Source organism: Mus caroli, chromosome 4, assembly GCF_900094665.2.
Source record: "Mus caroli chromosome 4, CAROLI_EIJ_v1.1, whole genome shotgun sequence".
Lineage (NCBI taxonomy): Eukaryota > Metazoa > Chordata > Mammalia > Rodentia > Muridae > Mus > Mus caroli.
Genome location: NC_034573.1, coordinates 45876843 through 45884854, shown reverse-complemented (window position 1 = coordinate 45884854; position 8012 = coordinate 45876843). Strand labels below are relative to the sequence as shown.

At 37.1% G+C, this 8012-nt stretch overlaps 1 pseudogene; it reads right to left on the bottom strand.

Moving 5' to 3' along the window:
• Positions 1-2242, bottom strand: part of LOC110293304 — a 5153-nt pseudogene extending 2911 nt beyond the window's left edge.
• Between the last annotated feature and the right edge of the window lie 5770 nt (positions 2243-8012).

Genomic DNA, 8012 nt, shown 5'->3' with positions numbered 1-8012 from the left:
TTTCTGCTTCCCTAACTAATGCAGTCTCAGGTCCCGCGTGCAATTGGATTGTAGCAGAAGCTGTGCTCCACTCACCAGAAGTCTTAAGATCCTGTGGCGGGTGTTGTGGGTAGCTGGCAAGTGTCCGCAAATGTTTCTTATAGAATTCAAGTATTCTGTCTCTGAGGAAACAAGGCTCATTTGCTGGACAGACGACACTGTTAGAGACACAATAGTAATTATGGACAATGCTATTTATTCTGAGATAAATAGTAGAGTATAAATAGTAATTAAATCCTTTAGTGAAAGAATCAAAAGCATAAGTTTAATTGTTTCATATGTATATATACTTCAGAGGAATTACACCTTCAAAAAATTCAAGAATTTTCTTCCTATCTGTGTGAAGTGTGGGTAATTCCCAGCTGTTCAAAAATTAAATGGAGTTAAGATATAATAAATGATTGCTTTTTCCCTAGATGCAAGTCTGTTCGCTTCCTATGTTGAAGAAGGTAAAGATGGCATTTTAAGAAGTGTTTAGTTAAGGTTAATTACACCTTAATTTCTTTTCACCTCGGATCCTTGAGGAAAATTCAGTGCAGATATTCAATGTAGATGGAGTCAGAAAAAGTCTTTCCCATTTAGATGAGATAAGTGTTATTTCATCAAAAGAACACAGAAAGGAAGATATCTACCATAAAAGTAGAGAATATGAGAATATCTGGTAGTATCAGAGGTCCATTCTTGGTGGAGTTCATTTTTTTAATTTAAAATAAATTCTTCTCCCGTACAATCTCAATGACATTTTCCTGTTCCCCAATTCCTCACAAACCCCACAGACACCTCCACTCTCTTTCAGACTCACATTCCCCCTCCCCCATTTCCCTTCAAAAAGGTACAGGTCTCCAAGTGACAACACAGGAACAACAAAATAAGATACAACATGGCAAGGCAAAGGCTTCATATTGAGAATAGATTGGGCAACCCAATAGCAGGAAAAGGGTCCCAAGAGCAAGCCACAGAGTCAAAAACACATTGGCTTCCACCTTTAGAAGTCCCATAAAATCACCAAGATAACAACTACAGCCTATATGCACAGGACCTGGTGTGGACCTATGTAGGCCTCTATTTGAGTTTCAGTCTCTGTGAGCTCATGTGAGTCCTGATTGGTTCATTCAGTGGGCCATCTTCTCCTGGTATCCACTATTCCCTCTGACTCCTGCAATATTTCTTCCCTCTTTTCTGAGAGATTAGTTGAGCTCTGGGGGGAAGGACTCAAAGGAGACCTGTGATTTAGACTCTTCACATAGTGTCTGGCTGTGGGTCTCTGCACTGGCTCCCAATTTGCTGCTAACAGAATCCTTTCTGATGATAATTGGACAAGGCACCAATCTATGAATTTAGCAGAATATCTTTAGGAATAATTTTATTAATTTTTTTAAGACCAGTTGTGTTTGACCCTGCCCTTGGTCTCTGGGCTATCTAATCTCTTGTTTCTGTCCATCCCGGCAGTATAAGGTATGGGTTCTCTGTCTAGGCATTGGACTCAAGTTAAACCACACACTCATTGGACAGTCACATGAATTCTGTGCTTCCATCATCCTACCACATTTTTCAGGCAGTGAAAATTATAGCCATAAGGTTTTGTGACTAGGTTGGTGTCCAGAGTTTAGAATGCAGGGGGAAGGTTCCATGCAGGTACCAGCTCTCTACTCTCAATGAGCTGTGTGGATGTTGTCCTCAGCAATGAGTCTGTTCTGTCAGTTTTCTGGGAAAGTGACCCTCTGCCTAGTATCAGTCTGGGTTGTTTGGGGATCTTCATGGGACCCCCTTAGCCAGCAACTTGAGCAAATGCAACCCTGCCCCACCACTGGAAGCCTTGCCTGGCTAAAAATGTTCAGACTCTGCATGTGCCAATACTGAGAGCACTCACTAGGGTCATCCTCACAGATTAGTTTCCACTTTTCTAGCTTTCCACCCCCCCCAACAACGGTCCCCCAATTCCAGCTGGCTCTCCCACATTTTCTTGCTCCACCCTTCCCCCCCACTGATCTGTCATGTTCCTGACCACACTTGATTAGTTCGTCCACAAAATCTATTATATTTCCCCTTCCAGGGAGATATCCATGCTTACTCTTTAGAGCCCTCTTCTTAACCTAATCTCTCTGGGTCTGTGTACTGGAGCTTGATTATCATTTACTTGAGTCTGGGTTACCTCACTCAGGATAATTTCTTCTAGTAGCATCCCTTTGTTTACAGATTTCATGATGCCATTTTTAAAATGTCTGAATAATACTGGTGTAAATGTATTACAGTTTCTCCATCCATTCTTCTAGGTTGTTTCCAGTTTGGGTTCCCGTGATTAGTGCCAAGATGAACAAAGTTTAACAAGTGTCCTAGTGATAGGACAGAGAGTTCTTTGGGTAAATGCCCAAGAATGGTATTGCTGGGTCTTTAAGTAGATCAATTCTCAATTTCCTGAGGAACAGCCATATTTTATTTCCACAGTGGCTTGACAAAATTGCACTCCCACCAGCAATGGGGACGTGTTTACTTTGCTCCACACCCTCACCAGCATGAGCTGTCACTTGTGGTTTTGATCTTAGCCATTCTGACAGGTGTAAAATGGAATCTCAAAGTAGTTTTGATTTGTATTTCCCCGATGGCTAAGGATGTTGATCATTTTTTTTTAAGTGTTTCTCAGTCATTTACAATTTCTTTCTTGAGAATTCTCTGTATAGATCTGTTCTTCACGTTTTAACTGAATTAGGTTTTTTGATATCTAGTTTCCTGAGTTCTCTATACATTTCGGCATTAGTCCTCTATTACATGTGGAGCTAGTAAAAAATCTTCTTCTATTCCATAGTCTGCCAATTTGTCTGATTGACTATACCCTTTGCCTTAAAGAAGCTTTTCAGTTTCTTCAGGTCTCATTTATTGTTGATTTTAGCCCCTACACTATTGGTGTTCTGTTCAGGGAAGCTGTTTCCTGTGCTATGGTATTCAAGGTTATACCCCATTTTGTTTTCTATCAGATTTAGTGTTTCTGGCTTTATGTTGAAGTCTTTGATCCACTTGGACTTGAGTTTTGTGTGAGGTGATAGATATGGATTTATTTGCATTTTTCTACATACTGACATCCAGTTTGACCACCACCATTTGTTAAAGGTGCTTTCTTTTATCTAGTGTGTATTTCTGGCTTCTTTAGAAAACAATAAGTTGTTCATAGGTTTTGGATTTATGTCTGGATCTTCAATTTGATTCCATTGATCAATGTTTCTGCTTTTATGCCAGAACTCATTACCAGAACTCATGCATTACCCAGAACTCGTAAAGAAAGCTGATCATGATAGTTTGCTGTTTGTAATCCCAGTTCTGAGAAGCAGAGACAGGGGTATGTCTGAGCTTTCTGGGTAGCCAGTTTGGCCTGCTTAGCAAATTCTAGATTGGTAAGAGAGCCTGGTTTTTGTTGTTGTTGTTTTGTTTGTTTTGTTTTGTTTTTTTTTAAAGTGGATATATTCCTATCAGTAATCATGGTTGACTTTTTACACGTGCAGACATATTTAAGTAAGTACAAGTAGACCTACAGACACATGAGCACGAATACACACAAAGAAATGTGGATGATCCTGAGGTAATAATAAACCAACTCAGTCTGAGGAAATAATAATTCTATACCTACATATTTATGATAACAGAACACTCAGCATCCAATGCTGAGTTTATATTCATGCCTTGTAAGAGAGCCTGGCTTTTTAGCTGAAGCTTAAACTAAGTAAAGAGCTGAGTAAAATTGTTTATGACTCTTCCTTACAATTCATATTTTCATTTTCTCATCCTCATTTTCTATAATTTATACCTTTAAAGTGAGAAAAACAGAGTCAGTGTCTCAGGAAACAGAAATGTTAGGAGTTTACAGAGTTGAACCTTTGGGATGAAATGGATCAAATCAACCCCAAAATTTACTTTCTTCTTATAATAAGTGAGGGAAAGCTGGTCAGCATACAGTGGGTATGTACATATTTATTCCTTAATAAGTGTCTTAGAGATACTCCAAGGGTTTCTCCTTGTATGTGTCATAGAAGCATTTTAAACATACTGATATAGGGACTGGATGGCTTAATGGTTAAGAACAATGGCTGCTCTTCCAGAGGACTTGGGCTTGATTTGCATCAGCCACAGGACTGCTCATAACTGGTATTCTAGTCCTAGTGATCCAACCCATTCTTCTGGCCGTTGTTGGCCCCAGGCAATCACATGGTACGCAGACATACATGCAAAGAAAACAACCACTCAAAATAATTTGCTAAAAAATGACATTTAAACACATATGTTACACACACACACACACACATACACACACATACACACACACACATACACACACACACAAACTTTGACTTGTCTAGTTACATGCCTGAGGGTTCCTTTGATCAGATATAGCATTGGAGCACCAGGTGAGGTTGGGAATCTAAGTTTCACTGAATTTTAATTTTCTGAGGGAAAGACTTTAAAGGGTAAGGACAGAAAGGGTAGCAGCTGTTTAAAGATTCAAAATCAAAAAGTTTTCATATTATGCGACATGGGCTGAGTTTGTAAAGGGGACAGAATTTTACCAAAAAGAGAGTACTTCTTGTTTCTTCCTCCTTCTTCTGAACAGATCAAGGTTTTGTTGGTCTTGCACATACAAGGATTCAAAAATTGAGAGCTTCTCTTTAAGTCACATAGAATAGTATGGGGTTGGGCAACTAGCCTTTATCTTGAGTGAGAAAAAAAATCAGTATGATGATTTTCAAAGGCTGACAAGTCATATATTCTTCAGAAAATGAAAAAAAAAACAGATATTTTAAAATAATTTCTTAAATTTTTGAAATCAGTTGAAATTTCAATGATCTTAAGAAATTATTATCTTCAAATAAGACTAAACAGATAATGTCTATTACAATGTTTCAACATTTTTCTCTATTATTGGTAAGTTTTGAAAAGTTTCAGCTTTAAACACATCATAAGTAATATAATGTTTTTAGCATTATTTTCAAAGTTTGGAAATGTCTCCTGAGTTTCAGATAATGGTTCAAAGCCCTTACTCTTCTTTTACTACTACAGAGAAGTGTTTACAAACAATCACATACTGAAGTTCAACGGATTTCCGCCGATGAATAAAACGCCATAACGTCTGTTCATAATTGTGTCAGACAAATTCACCAAATTATTCACAATAAGTGAAGACTTGCATTTTTGAATTCAACTTTGCTGTAAACTTGGTCCTTAGTTCATAATTTTGCACAAATATTGGTTGGAAAAAGTTTTCTCTCTATAAACTCAATTCTGGTTCTAATATTTCATTTTTCTCTACTCATATGTAATATTTAATGGGTGTGATAAGACATACTTATATTGTGGTATTTTCTGGTCCTGAATCTTCACATTACAAATTGACTCAATTAGCATGATGGAAATTAGAAATATTTTAGTACTTTACTATACTTTTCAGTATCACTAAAAGCTTAATTATAAACAGTTGTGGCTTTGGCTGTGGCTGTGTCACAAACACACATTCATGTCCATATTACATACATATATACATACCTCAATAAATATATATTTATACTTTTAATTAAACTTCTTTGTATCTAGGATCCAAAATTGTACCGGTTATTTTGGTGGCAGAAATTTTGTAGGAGAAATGACATTTGAAACAAATTGTTTTCCTGTATCTAGAATGCCTTACTTTTGTAAACTTTACAAAACCTGTATCACCTTGTGAATGTAGTTTTAGGTTCTCACTAATGGCTTGGCATTGGACCCCTTCATCTGTGTGGAACTGAGGCTTAAAGTTGATTAGCTTTTGTCAAATAAACTCCTATGTCTTAAAATCATATTGCAGGCAAGGGAAAGTTAAGAAAGTCTGATGCTATATATCCCTCGGGTAACTTGTACATCAAGGACAAAGGCACACCTCCAGTCTTTAAATATAAATCCCACTCTGCTGTGAAGGATGTGAGACACAAAAGAGGCATTTAGTATGATGGCAGCAATAATGAAAACTGTTAATGAAACACTGAGAATGGAAATCTACAACTGGTCCCAACTATATAGCTATGTGAGATCATTAAATGTTTCTTAAATCAATTTAGCTCATTTAGAACTTCACTCATTTTCACCGCAGCCTCTTTTCAAAAAACATAAAGCCCTTTCAAAATGATTTATTCTATTACTAAATAATATAAGTATCAGCTTACACTTTATGTGGTCCTCTTTCACCCTCCTTTTAGAAGGCTATTTAATCAATGCTTCTTAATCCCTTAGAGAAAGTAACTTTTAAAATGACTTCACTAATTGTTTAATATGATGACTTATACAGTCCTCATGAATACCTTTCTTTGTAGTCCCACTTTACTGATATGTAACTTGCCTTGGAAAGTATTGCCAATCCCTAAGCTATTGTATAATCCTGACATTCAATTTTTTTTTTTTTTAGAATTGGCAAAAAAATAATTATCAGATTAAAAGTTAGGCAGGATCAAATACAGTTCATTAATCATTCTATTCTACCTTAAATCACATCTCACTTCATATCAAAGGAAATCCACACTAATCATCGCCTGCAACGAGGACTCCATTTCTTTCTTTATTTCCTTTATTGCTTTTCATCAAGATCCTATTGTGTGCCAATTACTGTGGCAAGCAGACACAGACCCTGCTGGGTTTTCAGATCCTTGTGAGCAGAGTTATTTTATTTCACTACCAAGTCATTACTGAGTCCATGCTCAGGCCTTGTGATTAAATAGTTATGTGTGTTGTTGAGTCATAAAGTTGGTTTGTAGATGATGTTGTTTTCAGAATAAACCGGGAAGAGAGACTGTATTTGTTTAGTAAAATACCATGCTGTGAAGTTGTGACAGAAAGCTGGAGCGGGGAAGAAGACAAATAGATAAATTACACCTGTGCATGAGTATAAAAAAAAATTGAGTAGTGTGCTCAAACTAGGGAGGACAAACAAATCAAGAGTGCACATCCAATAACAAAGAGGATGGACCTAAAACATAGAAAAGGGATGACAGAGTGATCATGGAGGCAGTGGGAATTGTCCAAATATTTTGCAGAATTGATTATTTACTTTATTTTTGTTATTTTAAAATTATATGCTTGTGCCTATGTATGGTTAGGGGCATGTGAGTTCAAGTAAGTTAAGAAGCCATAGGCTTCATATCCCTTTGAGCTGGAGTGATAGATGCTTGTGTGCCTCCTGACATGGGTACTGGGAACTGAACTCAGATCCTTTGAAAGAGTAGGATTTGCTCTTAACCACTGAACCATCTCGCCACCCCCATGAAAAATCATTATACAAAACACTCATGTGTTGGTATTTGAAGGAAAGATATATAATATTGCGTATCCCCAATTGGTAAAGTGGCTACAATGACTTGATAGTGCATTTTGGATGATAAGGTATAAAATCATTGCCTATTAAGAGGGAATCTGTTGAATACATAATAGCTGGAATACTTTGGAATAGAGAAATTTGGGATTTTTAACTTTTTATATGTTCAAATACTTGTATAGACATAAATTATTTCCAGTTGAGACTCAAGCATAAATCAAGATTCATATAGATTTCATATACTCTGTGTGTATACATTTTGAGTATGTACACTGTGACTAGGTGTGTCCGTGTGTCCGTGTGTGTGCATGTATGTGAACATGTGTGTGTGTGGTAGTTGGGCTAAAGGTTGATGATCCGTGACCTCTTCTATTGCTTCCAGTCTTACTTTTTGAGACAGCATCTTTCATTGAACCCAGCACTCAGCGACAGGTTATACTGGCTGCCCACCGAGCTGCAGGAATCAATCTGTCTTTATTCTTACTACCAGCCCTAGGCTTATGTGTGTGCTACACTGCCTGACTTTTATGTAGGTGTTGCAAATCCTACCTCAGGTCTTCATGGTTATTCAACAGGCACCTAATCAACTCTGCCATTCCCAGATTTCATATATACCCTTTTTTAAATTTATATCTTATTTTATTTCATTTAG